Consider the following 20,450-nt stretch of genomic DNA (forward strand, 5'->3'; position numbering starts at 1 on the left):
CAAACTTTCGGTCTCATTACTCCCTGAACCTATTCTTTTCAACGTTGACAATGACATTTGTGCTGTGGATACAAGAACTATAGTCTATATTTGTATAATTAGACTGTGCTGATTATGATGCTGTTGGCCACTTATTTTTTCTTTGAAAAACAACCTTTGTCTTCCCTGACACACTATTTCCTGAATACCTTTCTGTCTCTGATTATTTCTTCTTTGTTGCCTTAATGGCTTCTTATTTTTTAACTTGGAAAACAGGCAAAGATTTGAACAATTGGACCATTTCCTACTTCACTAATTTAACGTTTTTAATGGAATATTTAATCTTCTTTGATTTCAAGGTGTTCAATGTAGTACCCAAATAGATTGTTTTTATTAGAAAAGAATGTTTTATGAACCATATTAGGAAATCACTAATGTTAGGCCTTAGCCAAGATGCTTAGCCAAACTCTTTTTGCACTTCAGCATTGGAAATCATAATACTCAATTACCTGCTGCAAAATCTTCTCTTTTATAAAGTTTAATATCATATCAAATCAGTTTCAGAATGTGAATAATATGAACAAAACTTAGTGTTTAGATTTACACACAACTTCTAATTAAAAAAGTTTTAACCATTACATTTAATATTTATTTATCATCAAATATAGGGAAGGATCCAGACTTTAAGGATTATGTTTCTCAATGAAGGAGTAAAGCATCAAGAGAATTTGTGGAAAATATAAAAAATCATGCTGCAATTTTAAGTCTGCTTCTAAAAATATTCAGAAACCATTTATACCAACACTGCACAGAAATTTGTTTGAAGACAGTGTGTCTAGTCCCTGGGTTGCAAAGGAAGTAAAGTATCACCTGAATCACTTTCTTTGAGAGAAGAAGAAAAGCTTGATAATGTTGTTACTGCAACACGACCACTAGCAGTAAGCTATACTGGCAGACGTTGGTCTGGCTCTTCCAGAGACCCAAGTTGAAAGTCAGTGTCCCACATTTTCTTAATCCAGTCTGTCACTGATGGACATTTGGGTTGATTCCAAGTCTTTGCTATTGTGAATAGTGCCGCAATAAACATAAGTGTGCATGTGTCTTTGTAGTAGAATAATTTATAATCCTTTGGGTATATACCCAGTAGTGGGATGGCTGGGTCATATGGTACATCTAGTTCTAGATCCTTGAGGAATTGCCATACTGTTTTCCATAATGGTTGAACTAGTTTACAATCCCACCAACAGTGTAAAAGTGTTCCTGTTTCTCCACATCCTCTCCAACACCTGTTGTTTCCTGATTTTTTAATGATTGCCATTCTAACTGGTGTGAGATGGTATCTCATTGTGGTTTTGATTTGCATTTCTCTGATGGCGAGTGATGATGAGCATTTTTTCATGTGTCTGTTGGCTGTATGAATGTCTTCTTTTGAGAAATGTCTGTTCATATCGTTTCCCCACTTTTTGATGGGGTTGTTTGTTTCTTTCTTGTATATTTGTTTGAGTTCTTTGTAGATTCTGGAAATTAGCCCTTTGTCAGATGAGAAAATGTGGCACATATACACCATGGAATACTATGCAGCCATAAAAAAGGATGAGTTTGCGTCCTTTGTAGGGACATGGATGCAGCTGGAAACCATCATTCTTAGCAAACTATCACAAGAAGAGAAAACCAAACACTGCATGTTCTCACTCATAGGTGGGAACTGAACAATGAGATCACTTGGACTCGGGAAGGGGAACATCACACAATGGGGCCTGTCATGGGGAGGGGGGAGGGATTGCATTGGGGAGGTATACCTGATATAAATGATGAATTGATGGGTGCTGACGAGTTGATGGGTGCAGCACACCAACATGGCACATGTATACATATGTAACAAACCTGCACGTTATGCACATGTACCCTAGAACTTAAAGTATAATAAAAAATAAATAAATAAACAAACAAACAAATAAATAAATAAATAAATAAAGTCAGTGTCCCTTTAGAATGGCAAATGTGCAGCAGGGTCATTCCAGAAATAATCACATGGCAGTGCTGAGGAACTTTCACCCTACATTACAATGCCATGATTTTGAAATTTGACCATAAAACCTTTTAATGATAAAATTAATATCATTAAAGTGTTAGTCACTTTCAGATACACTCTTGTAATCCTAGAAGTGTGTCCTATGATGATGACATTCAGCTTTGGCCTATGCTTAGTTTGGCTCAATGTTGATTTTAACACCCAGCCGTTGGAAATATGGCCCCTTTATTATGTATTGTTAATTGTGTTTCCAACAGTAGTTCTTTATTTTCTATTCTGATAATCCTAGGTTAGTTTAATTGCATGTCTTTGAACAACCACGCTATAAAAATTGAAACTAATATTAGGAGTTGGGACCTAATGCTCTAGGCTTCCACTGATAATTACAATCATCCTTATGCCAGTGAAATGCTATTATTTAGAGTTGTTACTTTGGTCAATCTTTTCATTTTATCAAAATAGTGTTATGCAAAAAAAGACATTTGCAAGGCAATGGTTTAAAATTCCTTTGCATATGTACAGTTTCATTTGATAATTTCATGTTCAAAGAAGAATTTCGTTTGTTCAGTTACATTACTTTTTTCTTTCTAGTCTTAAGTACCAGAGAGTAAAGAAGACCTTATCAGCAGAAACACTATTTAGAAAATCTGCAATAAGAATAATGTTTATAATCCACGGAACTTACATTTTAGGAAGAAAGATGAACTTGCAATTAGCATCTAAAGATGCTCATGCTGAATTCCAAAAATATATATTAGTATATATTTGGAATCTGCTAAAATATAGTTAAGCATCTATTAAGCAGAACAATTACGAATTTGATGATTTTTAATTTGCAGTGAATAAACATACTACTTGACAGATAATGTACTGAATATTTACTCTGTGCAGGTTCTTAAGACAGAAATTACCTTCTTAGATAAGGAGAGAATTACTGAAAATGATTTTGTGTACTTCTTTACATATTTTGTTTTAAAAATTTATTCAACAGCAACCATATGATTAAAAATAATATCTTCAAATAAACAACTTCTAAGGAATAACTTGGAAAAATTCGTTCTTTAAATAGAGGTATACAACTTAATTTCAAGATGTGCATGTTGAATGTCTTGAATGTTGGAGAGTAAATTAAAAAGTATAAAACTGGCTGGTGTGGTGGCTCATGCCTGTAATCCAAGCACTTTGGGAGGCCGAGGCGGGCAGATCACGAGGTCAGGAGATCAAGACCATCCTGGCTAACACGGTGAAACCCCATCTCTACAAAAAATACAAAAAAAAAAATAGCCAGGTGTGGTGCCAGGCGCCTGTAATCCCAACTACTCAGGAGGCTGAGGCAGGAGAATCACTTGAACCCAGGAGGCGGAGGTTGCAGTGAGCGGAGATTGCGCCACTGCACTCCAGCCTGGGTGACAGAGCAAGACTCTGTCTCAATAAATAAATAAATAATAAAACAAAAATAAAACTTCAAGAAAAATCAAAATCACTAATAAAACACCTAAATTACTTAAGAGGTAAAGTAAATTCCCCCCCCCCAAAAATACACTATGAAGTAATTGGGTGTAACAAGTTCCAGAAACCAAGCACCCCTGTTTTCAAGTGCAAATGTCTTACTTCCAATTCTACAAAATCCTACTCATTGACCTTGACCTCACACTATATTGTTAATGGCTATTTTTTAAATCCTTTCCAGAATATTGCTTTAAAACTGCACAATATCAACTCATAAAAGTAGGACTTGGATAAATATTTAACAACTGAATAAGTACATGAATGTTAATGACTAGCAAAAACTGAAACTGAAACTTTAAGTTACAGTTAAGTTAAACTGCAGTTCAGTGTAGTAGCAGCAGAAATATCAGAGCCCTGAAAACACATCATGTAAACAATTGTTTACTTTTTCATATTCCATAACTTTTAAAGTCATTTAAATTACATAAAGTAATATTGACGATCTCTGAGTAGAACTAACTAGTATAAGCTTTTTGTAAAATCAACAGTTACAACTAAGTATACAGTATACCCATTTCACTTAAATTTCATAAACTTAGCCATTATTGAAAGTTTATCCTATATACCTCCAAAGTTTTTAAGATAAAAAAAAAATCCTCCAATATTTCTTCCTATATTGCAGCTCTTCTAGTAGTTCAAAGAAAGAAAGACAAGAAACCTCCATGGACTTTCAAACATGATTTTACTTTTCTTAGCGATTTTTTAAGATGAATCTAGACCCAACCAGACACTAAGTACATGTGTGGTTTGCCCTTCAAGGATTTGAAGTTGATAGTCCAAGAAGATTTCATTGGAAACTGTTGCTGCTCACATGCGACATAGCCCAAAAACGTGTTTTTAGATCATTAGCCAACCTAAGGAATCAAAATCTCATCAGTGTAGTCAGAGACCCATACCTACATTTCTAAAACATTTCTCAACAACCTTAGTGAAATCAAGCAACTCGCTATGACTGTTCATGGTATATGCTGATTTATAGATCAGATAAAATTTAAGATTTAATCTGTGTTAATTTTTTTGTAAACTAAAGGCTACATATGTAAATTGCCAAACATATTCAAACACATTGAGATAAAATGTATAAAATATCAGGATGTAAAATAAAATAATACTGATTTCTATTACAAGAAAAGTGTCCACAGAGTACAAATCAGCACAAACAAACTTTACTTTCAGTCTTGGTTTTGGAAGTCTTCCATCAAAAGGGAAGGGCTATGAAACTAGGAGACAGTGGCAGAAGCATTCTTAAGGGAGAACCATCTAAGCAAAACCCTGGGTGAGGAAAGGATCACCCTGATACACGGCATCCAATTATGCCTGGCACAGAAGCAGCAAGGCAATTGCTAATATTATTATAATTACTCTTAGTTATAAGATACTCGTAGACATCACTATAGTATATTCTTTTCTTTAAAGTGAAAATGTAATTTGGTTGTCCAGCAATTCTCTCTCTCTCACCTACTCTCTCTCCATATATATATTATATATGTGTATATATTATATATGTATATATTACATATGTAATATATGTGTATATATTATATATGTTTGTGTATATATATGTATAATTACATTTCATGCTTTTCCCCATTAACCTGCATTCAGTCATAGTTCTACACGAAAACTTGTTCTAGTCTTCGTACTAAAGTAAGACTTGTCAACATAAGTAACAATGTTTTTAATGCTTCCCACCAGTGTTTAATGTGTACCACCTGTCTCTTCTCTCTAGTCATTTTGGTTGTTTTCGGCTGTTTCTTTATTAGATTACTCAATATTCCCTGAGTTCTTGCTTATAGATAACAGTTTGTCTATGCCTTTTATACTGCAAAGTGATTTTTTTAGATAGAAAATTGTTGGCTCACAAATTCGGTTTTTTTCCCCTTGATTATCTTAGCTGCTGTATTAGTTCGTTTTCACACTGCTATAAAGAAATACCTGAGACTAGGTAATTTATAAAGAAAGGAGGTTTCATTGACTCACAGTTCCACTTGGCTTCCAGGACCTCAGGAAACTTACAATCATGGCAGAATGGGAAGCAAAGCAAGTCTTGCATGGCGGCAGGAGAGAAAGAGCGAAGGCAGAAGTGCCACTTTTAAACCATCAGATCTCGTGAGAACTCATTCACTGTCATGAGAACAGCATCCAGTCACCTCCCACCAGGTTTCTCCCTCAACACGTGGGGATTATAATTCAAGGTGAGATTTGGATGGGGACACAGAGCCAAACCACATGAACTATGTAGACTAATTTTCTTCTGAGTATAGTTACCAAAAATGCTGATGCTAACAGTTTTCTTTTTCCAGTGTCACTTACTATTCTTTCTGGATGCCCAATTATTATTTTTTATTTTTCTTTAGAATCCAATAGTTTTATTAGAACATATTTTGGTCTTGGTAAATTCTGGTCAATGTGGCATTTGGTAGGCTGTTTCAACGTGTAGTTTGAAATCTTTTTCATCTCTTTTTCACTGCAGAAACTTTTTCTGAATTATAGATTTTAGTGTCGGTTCTTTCCCTTGCTTTTGTTTTCTTCTTTAGAGATGGCTACTATCCATATTTTAGAGCTTCTTTACTCATATTCCACACGTTTCCGTTTCTCTCTCAAATTATTTTTATTTCTTTCTGCATTTCTCTTTCTCATTTTTTTCTACTTTTAGCTTTGTTTTTTCTTAAAGCATTATCCATGTGTTTGCTCTTCTGATATTTCTAGTCTTCATTTCTGAAGTTATTATTTTCTTTCATTTCTATTTTTCCCTATGTTATAGTGCCTAATTTTTGAGTTTTTCTAATTCTGTTTTATAATGTTATTTCATGTTTTGCATTATTTTCTTAATGTCATATAGCTAGTTTTGAAATACAAGTTGATTTTTAAAATTTATTTTATTTGACTAGTTTTTATTACCTCTAGGGAAATTATTTGTCTCATTCTCTTTTGTCTTATAATATCTTACCATGAGATTTGGCCTAAATATTTAGCTATGCTTACTTTTATAGAAAATGACTTGATACATAACTTTAAAGTTCAGAATATCTTGTCTACCTTCACAGAGCTCCCTCTTCTGTTATTTTCATTTTAAGAACCACTTAAGGACATTTACAGAACATTCATTATATACATTCAGTATCTGGAGAACAAACAACTTATTTCTAAACCATAGGTAAAACCAGAAATCACAAATAAATTTTAAAAATATTTTAAGCAAAATAATAATGACAAAATAAGAAAATGCTAAAAATCAATGATCTAAGAGTTCTCCTTATGAATCTAGGAAAAGAAGAACACAATATGGCACAAATAAATTAATAAATATAAGGGATAAAATAAAGGAAAGAAAAAACAAACCATAGAGAAAAATCAGTGAGGCCAAAAGCTGACTCTCTGGAAAGATCCATGAAACTTATAAGCAACAATGTACACAAACATTTGTGTTAAAACCAAAAGTAATCAACAAATTATAATATTTAGTGAGCACTAGAGATTCCTTGAATATTATAAAGTCAAAAAGACAGTATTATAAATAGCTCTATGTCAATAAATTGAAAACTTACATTAAATGGATAAATTCATTGAAAGACAGAAAAAAAAATGACAAAAAAGAAATAAAAATATTAAAACCTTTAAATATTAATAAACCTATATTTTTATATAATAAAAACAAGAAATAAAAACAATAACTTTGTAATAAAATATTTTCCAAGAAGGAAACACCAGGTTACTTACATAGCAGACAAAACACATGAACTATTAAAGAAAATATAATCTACAAATTGGATTTTAACAAAATCATAAACATTTTACCTTCAAAACATACCATAAGAAAAATAAAAGGCAAGCTACAGAATGGGAAAAATTACTTGCAATATGTATACCTGCCAAAGGATTCCTATCAAGAATATATAAATGCTGTTCTGAGTAATGAGAAGACAAATTCCTAAATAAATATGATAAAATCTGAACATTCACTTTCCAAATGAATGTATATAAGTGGTCAATAACCATATGAAAATATTCAAAACATAGTTATCAGTGAAATTTGATACTAGTAAAATTTAACTGAAATTTGGTATCAGTGAAATTTGAGCACATTACTAGAATGGCTAAGTTAAAACTCTGAAAAAACCAAGTGTTGACAGATACAGAGTAACTAGAACTCTCAGACATTGTTAAGGATTATGTAAAACTGTTTCATAGTTTCTTCTAAAATTAAACGTATTATTACATTTACTCAAGAGAAACAAAACACATGCCTACATGAAAACTTAGGAATGAATATACATCATAGTTCTATTCATAATAGCCTCAAATGGAAACAACTCAAATGAGCATCCATAGTTGAATGGTGAAAGAAACAGTGATATACTCATACCTGTAATACTACATGCAAAACAGCATGGATGAATCTCAAAAGCATGCAGAGCAAAAGATGTTGGACACAGAACAGTACAATGTACATTTTCCTTTTATATTACATTGTAGGAAATGCAAACTAACTTTTAACAACAGAAATTAGCTCAGTGGTTGCCTATGGGCTGATGGAAGGAGAGATGAATAGTCAAGGGACATGAGGAAGTATTTTGGAGATGATGATGTTGTTTTGTATCTTGACTGTGAAGGTAGAATCAAACATGCATGTATGGCCAATATGCACTAAGGTGTATACTTTAAATGGGTGTGATTCATTGAATTCAAATTTTAGCTTAATAGATGTGATTTTTTTAAAAAGAGACTAAGGAGACATAACTAAATAGGGTGTCTGAATTTTGGTTGGCATAGAATAAAAAGGAAATTCACTTTAAAAATATTCTGGAAACAATGGGAAAATTTTACTTTAGATATTAGATTATATAAGAAATTGTTGTTATTTTTCTTGGTATGATTATGGCATTGTGATGATATAAGAAAATGTTCTTATTTTTAATAGATGCAAGCTGAGTATTTGGGGTTAGAGTGCCATGATATCTGCAACTTACCAAATAATTCAGAAAAAAATTATAAGCAGATAATACATAAATCTATGATGGCACTATAGATGAATAAACATAAAAACATATAGAAAAATGCTAACTAGTGTTTAATTTGGGTGCTAAAGGTGTTTATTGTACTTTTCTTACAGACACACACACACACACACATACATAACTCCAATGCTAATTTTTCAGATTTCAAAATTAAAACCAAAGAGTGCCTAGAAACTAGCCTTTGGCTTTCTGTTCCTGTGTTAGTTTGCTGATAATGATTCCAGCTTCATCCATGTCCCTGCAAAGGACATGAACTCAACCTTTTTTATGGTGCATACTATTCCATGGTGTATATGTGCCATGTTTGTTTTATCCAGTCTATCATTGATGGGCATTTGGGTTGGCTCCAAGTCTTTGCTATTGTGAATAGTGCTGCAATAAACGTAAGTGGGAGTTGAACAGTAAGAATATATAGACACAGGGAGGAGAACATCACACACCAGGGGTTAGGGGAGGGATAGCATTAGGGGAAATACCTAACGTAGATGACAGGTTGATGGGTGCAGCAAACCACCATGACACGTGTATACCTACGTAACAAACCTGCACATTCTGCGCATGTATCCCAGAACTTAAAGTATTTTAAAAAAAGACAAAAGAAAAAAAGAAACTAGCCTTTGGCTCCAGAGTTCTTACTGCCACAATTTCAAGTAAAATGTTTGTATTTGAAGGTAGAACAATCTAAAGGTAAGAATTGATGTGAAGCAATCAAAATAGGGTTGTTATTTTTCAAAAGTAAAAATAAACAAGTATATCAGAAATATATATGAACATACACATACACATATGAAAATGCAAAATTTATGATTAACTGATATTGATTTGGAAAAATATAGAGAAGAGAGTTGTGAGGTACCACATATCAAAACCCATAAAACAGTGATATATGTACATATGCATATATATCTAAATGCTTAATAATGACTAGAGGTGTTACTGCTTAAAGAGGGCTTTAGTTTTAACTGTAATACTTTAATGTTATACAAATGAGAATGTTTTCATGTGTGCACATATCCCCTATTTTTTATAATAAATAAAAATTAAAATAGAAATAGTAACTGTAAAACACATCACTGATTGCAATTATTTGTGCTGTCTATGGGAGTAACGCATTTCTCTTCAAGATAGTTAACATTTATTTGAAAATAGACATGGAATACATCTGGAATAGTGGAAGAGTAAGAAAAAGAAACCTAATTTTTTCCACAATAAAAAAAGTGCCTGTGTAATCTATTCAGAGTAATCTAAAGCCAGAATAAGGGGGCCAAGAAAGAGATAGGAAAAGGAGCTGACGAAAATGTAGGTTTGAGTCAGTTCTATCTTAGTTATAATAGATAAGACCACCCCAATTGACTTTTTATACTACTCTTATTTTTCCATAATAAAATTCTCTCTTAAAATAGTTTTAGCCATTTGTAATTAACAACTAATCAAGTTTTGTGAGCAGTGCTTGAATGAAGAGGAATGAATCCCAAACAAGAAAAGCCCATTAATCAGGACATAAATTACATAAAGAAGGTTGTCCTTTAATAGCAGTCATTTTTCTGTATACAATTATTTTATTTTTAAATAGTAAAGTCTATATATGAGCTTGTATCAGTTCAATAAAAGAAAAAACTGTGTAATATCCAAGACTGCTTAAAACACACTGAGCACCCTTATGAAGAAAACTTTTTCTCTATAGCTAGAGGTACTCAAAAAAGTTGGGACAAGCACTACAAAAAGAAATTGCATAAAATTTCAATAATAGGTAGTTATTCATTCATCCTTTCACCAACAAGCATACAAATGGAGTGCCAACCGTGTGCCAAGGTTGTGTGTGGCCCTCCAAAAGCAGTGCTGACTCGATGCATCTGTGATTACCTCTACATATACCTGATTCTACAGTAGGAGAAACAGATGTTAATTAAATAATTACACAAACAAATGCAAAATTACATCAGTAATGACAGCTATATAAGTATGTCAATTGGCATAATGACCACCAATATCTTTCCCAAATAAATGTGGATTCATTTTTTTCACAGTCTACTCTACATATCAAGCCCTAGTGTCATTTTTAGTTTTGTATTCAGGAATACTTGCAAAAAAAAGAAGAAAAAGAATACATTGAGTTTTACAATCCATCTCTCACCAGAAAAGAACTTATTTCTTTTATAAAATAAATTAGGAGAAGGGCAATGTGAGATGATTAAATAGAATCTGAAGCACATCATGAGTGGCATTGTTTTTTGAAAGGCTATGCTCCTAACACAGAGAATTTCTAGCAAAGGAGCAATTGTTCCCTTCTTTCAACCTTCTGCCAGAATAAGTTGTTTAACCTGCAGTGTAGAGGAGAGCTAGGAAAAAAAAAAAAAAAAAAAAAAAAAAAGTTTGTTTCTCCCCTTCATCTCATTAAGAAGACACAGATTAATCACACTGCACTGCAGTAAAAATGGTTCTGTCACCTCTCGTTCGCCCACTTACGGCCAGGGAATGACTACTCATTTGGCCAGAGTCTACAAGTCTCTCAGCCATCTCATTTTGCCTCTACAAAAACAGACGTGGTCTGAGAAGCAGTGAGTGAAGCTTTTGGAAAAGTCATCCTGGACCACACAGCAGTTGCTCCTGGCAGCATGAAATGTCCATCCTTTCTACCACCTGGTCCTGAATCCCTGGAAGTGACACACACTGCTTCTGGGACCAAACTGAGGATTGCTATGATGGAGCAACACATGAGCACATGATTTGATTTTCTTTCTACAGTCACAACCCCTCCAAGAACTGGCTTGTGTGCATCCATTTTAAGTTCAAAGTTTTGTCAAGTGAATAAAAATAAGTCATCTTAAATGTGAACAACATAAACTCCTCTAGTGAATAAGCAACATCTTTAGTTTTGACGTTTTGGAAGTCATCTGCACTAATAACAAGTTTATGGCTTTTTTAACATGAAAAACCAGCAGTCTAGGATCAGCATTACTCCAAAGCAGAAGGTTCACTGTCAATAAAGGTACACAGTATTTTTGTCAAAATATGCTGTATAGATAGCAAAACCTCATTAATTTGACATTCGGTTAGCAAAAATACTTTCAGCTCACAATATAGTGGGTGGTGAACTGCACGCCCCAGGACATCTTCTAATCCAATTTGGAGGCGGACTCTCACAAAGAGGATGGTTTGCCAAAAAAAAAGGAAGTCATGGGAAAAATGAAAAGGCTTCTGTGTTTGTCATCCAGGCCTGGCCTTCTCTTATGAACAGGTAATTTGGGGTCATTCACAGATTACTGAAACATGTCCAGCAATAAATTGAATTTCCTAAGAAATCCAGGAGCTAGGGCCAAATATTTATTTCAAGGACAAATGGAGCTAGGATGGACAAATAACTTTTGTTTCATAGAACAGATATGTACTAAGAAAGGTAGCTAAAGATTGAATTTTCATAAAGCAGCATTATTTCCATTTGTCTACATTTTTAATTTGCCTAAAAGAAAAAACATCCCTGAGCGATCTGAGGTGAAATCTTTGGACGAGAGAGGAATGCATTTTGAGATGTCTGTCCATTTGGCATTATTTTTCTCACAGCTATGTAACCAAAGGCTTTCTTGTCCTTTGTAGATATTGCTTCATTGTCCTAACTCCAAGACTTTATTCCATTCCTACTCTCTGTGCTTGCTCTCTGCCTCTTGTCTGCCTGGATCAAAACAACATCTTCTTGTGTCTGGGTTTAAAGCTCCTCAAATCTGACTTCTCATCATTTTTATCAAAGACAAATAGCATGAGCACAAAGAGCCCTGACTTGTTCCTGGCACCTAGAACTATATAAATGTGTTACAGCAGATACAGGCACATCATAGACACTCAATAAATATGTGCTGACTGAGGAAACCTCTGCCAATGTCCCACATAATAGTCACATCGCATTTTTCTTAGAGTACTCTAAAATCTACTTGATAAGTCTCCCTTCTCCTAATCTTCCTACCTCCCACAAAGCAGTTCATGTTTATCTTCCTAAATCATGGTTCTGATCAAGGTATATTTCTTCTCAGAAGGCTTAAATGACTCTTCGCAGATGAACTCAAATTTCTCTATGATATGTGTTAAGAGTAACAGAAATCATAACCTCCAGGGCTGGCCCAATGGAGGGAGGGAATAGTAAGAGTGTCTTTCCTCTTCTCCTTCTTTTAGTGTAGCTTTCTGGATGCAAAGTAACTAGTCTGTAAGGTCTTTAGTACAATATAGAATTTTTTAATGCTACAATTTTAGTTCATATACTATTGTGGGCTAAATTGTGTCCCCCCCAACATTTGCATGTTGAAGTCTTCACTTCCAGTGTGGCTGTAAGTAGAGACAAGGCCTTTTAGAAGATAATTAAAGTTAAATGACATCATAAGATGGGGCCCTGATCTCATAGAGCCGGTGTTTTTATAAGAATAGGAAGACACCAGAGCACTCAACCTCTTCTCTCTTCTCTCCTCTCCTCCTCTCCCTCTCTCTTTCTCTCTTTCTCTCTCTCTGCCACTGTGAGCATAAAGACCATGTTGCTGACAAAGCAGGAGGTACTCTCTGTAAGCCAAGGAGAGATGCCTCACCTAGAGCCAATCCTAACAGCACCTTGATCTTGAACCTGAGCCTCCAGAACTATGAGGAAATGAATTTCTGTTGCTTAAGCCAAAAAGAAAAAAAGCAAGAAAAGGAAAGGTAAGGAGAAGGAAGGAAGGAAGGAAGGAAGGAAGGGAGGGAGGGAGGAAAAGAACTAGTCTAGAGGGTCAGCTGTTGTGATCTTACTTGTGCGGATTGCAAATGGATAGTTAGGAAAAGGGCAGGGTGCTGTTCTGCATTCCCGCTGGGATCACACAGGGAACAAGGCCTTCTCCATGCTGCCCAGTGTGGAGAAACAATCCTCCTCTGTCCAGGTCTTGAGGCTGGTTCCATGAGACTCCACGGCATCCTCTGTCCCCACCCATCGCTCCTCTGACGTCATCTCCTCCCACTCTCCCTCTCATTCCCTTCGGTCCAGGCACACTGGTCTCTGTGTTGTTCCCTGGACACAAAAGTGAGGTCTTTTGAATTTGCAGGCCTTCCCTGGCCACCCAGTTTAAAATTGCTGCTCTCATCAGCCCAACAATCCCTGATCCTTCCTGCCATGTAATTTTTCTATAGTATTTATCACTATCTAACCTACTTCATTTTTCACTTCTTTTCTCACTTATTGTCTGTTTCCCATATTACAATGAAAGCTGCATGTAAGCAGAGATTTTCATCAGTTGTATCTGTTGCTATGTCCCCTGCTTCTAGAAAAATGCCTGGAAATGAACGAAGAAGTGAAATAATGAGTGAATAAAAGGATGAGGAATAACTTTCCAATATTATTTCAGACTCTATGCCCCAAACACAGCTCTCACATTAGCAAAGTTCTCTTCTTTCGAAACTACCCAGAGTTTGAAAATGTACTACATATTTTTCCATTCCAGCCCTTTTTATCCCTCTTTCACTTGGTAACCCTTTATTATTTTATTTCTGTCAAAATCCTATCTCTCAGTGGGCATTTTGATCTAAGACAGGAATCAGCTACAAAAGGACTATGTTCAAGCCCTCTGAGAGATGTGGGTTAATATTGCATCATCCTGCTTATGACTCATTACCACTTCCTGCTCAGGCCCTTGCCACCAATGAGTTTGAATGGAAGCACATCTGGCTTCTAACATGCTGCATTTCCACCTCCTTTAGGCCCCATAGGTTTGTGATGTGTCCAGCAATCCTCTGGCTTTTCTCTTCTTGTTTTGGTGTCTCAGCAAATGACTTGCATTCTCAGCTTAAATTTGCTTTTCTTTCCTAGCATTTGCTAAATCCCTTGGTTACAGCGAGGCAGCCTTGCAGTGGCTCACAACCTTCCAGTATTCCCCATGGAGACAGCAGGGTGCCCTGAGCAGAGCAGTGGTTATCCTTTAAGAACACGATTGGATCCCATCACCTCCATGGAACTATGGCAACAGTGCAAGATGGAAGTCCATACATGACTTAGTCATGCTGATACATACGTCCAGGCCAGACGATTACTTCTTCCGTTTTTATTCCCTAGGAATACTGGATTTTCTCTATCATCGGCTACTACTGCACTCATTTAAAAAACTGGGCCTGAAACTCTCTCACTGCAAGGTTAAACAAAATAAATGCCTCTTTCTAAAAAGCACTGCTAATAATTGGTTAAAAAAGAGATGCGAAGAATAATCTCATCTGGAGTTTTGATCGTACTTAACCACCGATTCTAATATCTTATTTATTTATTTTGTATCAAAAAGTTGTGAAGAAATCCCCCCAAATTTATGTTTTTCATTAAATCTTACAGTCTTTCATATTATTTTTTATGGGAACTATGATAACACAGAAAGAGAAGTAGATGGGAAAAAAAGACAGAAACTTGAGTACAAACTCTATGTGATCTGCAGCAAATCCCTCTCAATGGATTTTCATTTTATTACTAGTAACACAAGCCTAATATTTCAATCATATGCTCAAAAAGCATATGGACATGCTCAAACATGAGCAGTTACCCCATACTCATAAATCACTGTATACACACATGGCTTTACTGACAGAAAATATATTACTACATCAATGAGTAAAGATCTGACTCTTTTTACCACACGAGACACTGATGTAGAAATGGGGACCTCCTTCTATCCCATTTGCTAAATGAATACAGCATTAGTATCAGTATCACCATCATCATAATCATTATCATCACCAATGGATCATCATTTATAGCAGGAAGTCTACTTGATGCTTTACATATATTATGTAATTAGCTCTAAAAAATTACCATCATAAGGACCTGTTATTATTTATCTCATTAATCCTAAAAATAATGATATTAAGTAGGTGTTGTTATTTACAGTTTGCATTTAATAAGGAAAAGCTCATACGTTTACTCAGATTATTATTAAAAAGTGAACTTTTATTTGTCTGTTCCAAACTTTGTTTATTCTCTTTACTGGAAAGAAGGAAGAAGGGAAGACAGGCAGGCAGGCAGGAAGGAAGGAGCGGTGGGAGTAAAGGGAGATAGAGAAAGAAGTAGAGTAAGTACAGATTAGCCTGCACTTTGCAGTACCGTAGCAAATAGCTACATATGACTACTTAGATTTAACCTAATTAAGATTTTAAAAATTAAAAATTCAGTTTTCAGTTTGCACTATGCTTATTTCAGGTGCTCAACAGACAACCATACTGGGCATTACAAATGAAGAACATTTTCTTCACTGCATATAGCTGTATCAGGCAGCGCTGGGGTAGACTATGGTGCCCTTAGTGCAGTATTCTCACATCAAAAACATTTTTGCAGAGACCTGGGTACTAGCTCTCATATTACCCCCAAAAAAGTTTATTTCCAAAATATTTCCAGGCTCCCCTTGATATTCCATTATGGATTTGAACATATGTATTTTTAATGCATACCACTAACTTTATTTTTGAAGTTTAGTACCTACTAGAAAAAGGAGTATGTTCTGCATGTGGGTGTGCGTGTATCTGTCTTTACAATAATTAGTTTAAAACATGAAGAACTGCCTTCAATTTGTATGCCTAAGTATAATGGCTGAAAACATACTGCAAGTCCTAACTGCGGTAACTGAGTAATTGGAAAAGTGATTTGAGCAATTTCCTCAACTGTGAAATGGAGATAAAATAGTAAATATCCCCATGAGATTATTTGATTAAACAAGACAATGTTTACAGTATACTAATATGGTCTCCAACACATAGTAAGAACATAACTAATGTAAATTATTGTTACATTGATAAAAACATAAATGCCATTATTTGACTTAGACTTCGTATGACAAAATTACATTTTCTCAAGGCCAATATTATACATACCTGGGGGATCCCTGTCTAAGACAAACTGAGATGATATACTCAGTAATGGTGCTAATCAATATACTGTTCTTTTTTTCACCTTGAATTGGCTTTAAACGTTCACCAAGTAATTAATCCAAATCAATAATTAAGAAGATTCAGAATTAGAGGAGCAATAATGCTGATTGGATTAAGATAAATACTCTGGAGTAGACATCAGTTGATGCCATTTTAAATGTGACTCTTACTGTTTAGACACATGACAAAAGTACCTTAGGAAAACAGAGATGAATTAGATTTATCCAGGAACATAACAATGTATGCATATGAATACTTTATGTATTATGTATGTTAACATAAAAATTGATGGTAATATACTTTTTAGTGATTATGTTTAATCAAATTATTACATGCTAAAAAAGTTCCTTCAGGACAAAAATGCATGATTTTACGGTTCCTTATAAATGAAAAAACAATTTACAAGCTTTTCCTTTAAAAAGAAGAGCAAACATTGGTTGTACTGACCAGGAGTCCCAGTTTAATGATTGGTTCCTTTCTTAACATTTTCATCTGAGGTCAAATCTCTGAGAAACAGCAAACATGTCATTTTCTCAAGTGTGGGGAAGACTGAAGAGGAAAAATTTTTGAGGGACACTTCATGGCAGGTACACGCCAGCTCACTTCATGCCATAACGTGGCATGGGGGAAGGAAAATGGCCTGTAGGTGCGGTAAAGGGGCAGTGCTGTGGGGACTTGGGCCAACACTGACCCGCCCTGGACAGATGCCTTGGTGCACATTTCAGCAAGGCTGGCACAGGTAAGTAGCCACCTAGGACAGAGTCCTCTCCAGCCCTACCCCCAAACACTGTATCATCCTCTAAACCCATTGAAATTCACTTGCATTCTTATGGAAAGGAAGAATCCTGAATTGGCCAAGATTAACTCTTCACCACACTGGCCGAATTACAGAATTTGGACCACAGAACTCATAATCAACCTGTATTTCTTGAACATCTGGATTTGCAGTGTAAGATCCTTATCCTTTACACACATCAGGATGTAGAATTATGATATCATTTAGTGGTCCTGGTTTACAAGACATGGTTCTCAAACTTTGAGTGCTTCTCAACCCATAGTGTAGTCACAATCATGAGAGAGAGCTTAGGAAACTACTGATGTCTGGTTGAATCCCAGTCATTCTGATTTAATTGGTCAGTGATGCAACCTGAGTATCAGGAATTAAAAAGCACCCCTAGATGACTGTAATGTGTAGCCACAATTAAGCACCAGTATTCTAAGTTAAATTTCATGTTTGTTTTTTGTTTGAGAGGTCTTAAACTCTTGGGGAAAAAAAAAAAAGCATCAATAGCTTTAGATAGGAAGGTCTCTGGGTACCATTGGTAGCTTTAGGAACAGGTACTGATGTAGGATTTAAGAGTTGGGTGATGCAGGTCCTCTCCCTCGCCACTGTCTCTCCATGTTGGGAATTCACTTTTTTGGTCTCTTGCCAGAAATGTAAATATCAAATATTGCTAGGGGCAGACAGAGGCAAGGTGAGGTTGGCATATCCTCAAGTCATTCTTTTCTTCTCATACTCAGAATCAGTGAAGAGAAAAGCCACATTTCTCCCTAGTGACCAAGGAAGCTTAATGTCACCTTGAGTGCAAGAATATTGGCCATAGAAACCTTTGCAAATAAATGTCAGGAGAAGCTTTTAAGCCAAAGTTCATTCTCTGCCAATTTGATTTCACACAGGCTAGATAGGAATAAACTTTCTCTCTAAGTGGTAAATACATACAATTGGAGTGGTATCTAAGCATGCTAAATTTCAAAATTAGAGCAATTATTCAGGAAACTTAGGAACCCAAATCAGTTTACATGGAATTGTGTGAACATACTAATTAAAACATTTCCAGGTACCTTTTATTCCTAGACAGTATAAACTTAGAAATAATATGACAATTAACAAAGATGTTCCTGAATAAAATCTATCTAATCCAGAGAATTTGCTTGTTAATTTGAAGACTTCTAAGAGGAACATAATACAATTAGCTTGTGGGCTATAATAATATCCAATCACTACCAAAATTGGTGGTTGCATTTTTTAAATCTTTTCTTTTACTTGTGCATATTTTTAAAATGCAGTCAATTACTAGTTGCAATATTGTGGATTTCCTTGAGCAGAAATTGACTGCAAATGCCTGGAGAATATTATCAAATCAAAATCCCATTGAATCATCAGGACAAACTGGACTGGATTTGTTACTATGTGATTCTGAAAAAAACTATTTGAATTTCCAAAATAGATTGTACACAAAGATAGTTTTATAACCACATTTCATTTAGACATGATAATCTAACCCTAGAAATTAGAGTGCTTTTCAATCACAATTGTCTCATGAAGAGAAAGCAAAAGATGGGACAGAGGAGGATTTAAACAAAGAAAGCCCGCTTTCAGAAATACCATTTTAAAAACACGTACCAAAACATAATTCAAAACACTGCTGTAAAACTATTTCAATAAATACAAAGTACACCAAAATTAGCTCATTTTTATTCTCTTTCTCTAAAGAAAAAGTACAATCAATAATTCTCAGACCAGAATAACACAATGGATAAAAAAGGGGAACAGATTGTTTCATTTTCTTCTGCCACACAATATTGCAGTCTCACAGTCAAAAAGACAGCATCTAGGTGTGGGTGTATAATTGAGTTAGTTAATCAGGCCTTCCATGTTGTTATCCTCTTTGATGCACTTTTAGTGCAGAAATAATAAGTAATGTGTTCTAGAAGAAAAGCAACTGAAAAAGGTAGACTGGTTAAATGCCATTTTCGGTTACTGATGATAAATGAATTGTAGTTTTAAAAGTGCAACCCAGAGAAGATCTAATGACTTATATGAAATGTTTCACGTAGATTCAAAGAGTTCCTAAAGAAACTTCAAAGTTTGTTCCACTGTCAATTACAACAGTTTCACTGTTGGCTAATCCTACCCTCTACTGCATAGCAAAAATATGTCTGCATACATAAATATTTTGGACAGCATTTGGTCAGTACAAAACCAAACAAATTACCATCAATAAAAGAAAAACAAAAAAATGGCAGATACCTTTGCTGCTTCTAAAACCCTGAGAGGTATCCCGGCATGTCTCAGTAACTGCAAACAGTTCTTGGCTAACACAACCCAACAGGAACTAGTGGAAAGACTCACCAAGGAAGCAATTCTTTGTTCTCCAATGGAACTATTTCTTACTACCAACACACACTTAAAGAAACCCTACCATCTTGTTGTCTAAAGTTTTGTGTACCATCAAAATTCTGGGCTAAAAAAAATACCCAGAGTTTTAATTGAGGATTATTTATATAGCTAGCTTGTGATTAAAAAAAAAAAAAAAAAATTATACTCCAATGACTAGAATCGGTTATATTTACATCATTCATATATAAATAATGGATTTACATCCAAATTTACAAACATTAATATTTAAAATGTGGAACCACCAATTATTATAAGTCTTACCATAACCTCCAAAAACAAAGACAAAACCAAACATAATTTAATAACTTTATTTTAATGACAGTGTTGAGCATCCCAAGTTTGTTCATTCAAAGTATTTTGTATAAGAACACAAAAGGTTTGGAACAGAGAACTATATTATAAATTCCTATAATATTTTCTATTTGATGGCGAACTTTATGTCAGTTGCACTTTGTATTTTCATACTTAGATGGAAGGAATATGGGAGCCCTCTGGTGGCCAATATTAAAGTGCTTATTAGTACAACCCAAATTCCCCTACCTGGGACCTCAGGAGCAAGGATGGAAAGAATGGAAGTCATCTAAGTTCGAATAAGTGAGGGTACACACATGCCACACCTATGTGTCTTCCAGTTTTTAAGACAATATATTTAGTGGTCATTTCAGGTTCAAGGTTAAACTTTCATATGTGAGAGATAACAAAGGAATTGAAATTGAGACAATATATAGATGTGATTTTGACAACAGCTAGGGGGAGAAATATGGAAATTTCGTAATATTAAGATATGGTTATTAATAGATATAATTAATTTGTTTTTATATTT

General features: G+C 34.8%; 1 protein-coding gene across 3 annotated transcripts in view; it reads right to left on the reverse strand.

Annotated features, from left to right (window-relative positions):
* Positions 1-20,450, reverse strand: part of ITGBL1 (integrin subunit beta like 1) — a 258,687-nt gene that overhangs the window by 171,198 nt on the left and 67,039 nt on the right. The window lies entirely within an intron of this gene.

This window comes from Piliocolobus tephrosceles, chromosome X (genome assembly GCF_002776525.5).
Source record: "Piliocolobus tephrosceles isolate RC106 chromosome X, ASM277652v3, whole genome shotgun sequence".
Classification (NCBI taxonomy): domain Eukaryota; kingdom Metazoa; phylum Chordata; class Mammalia; order Primates; family Cercopithecidae; genus Piliocolobus; species Piliocolobus tephrosceles.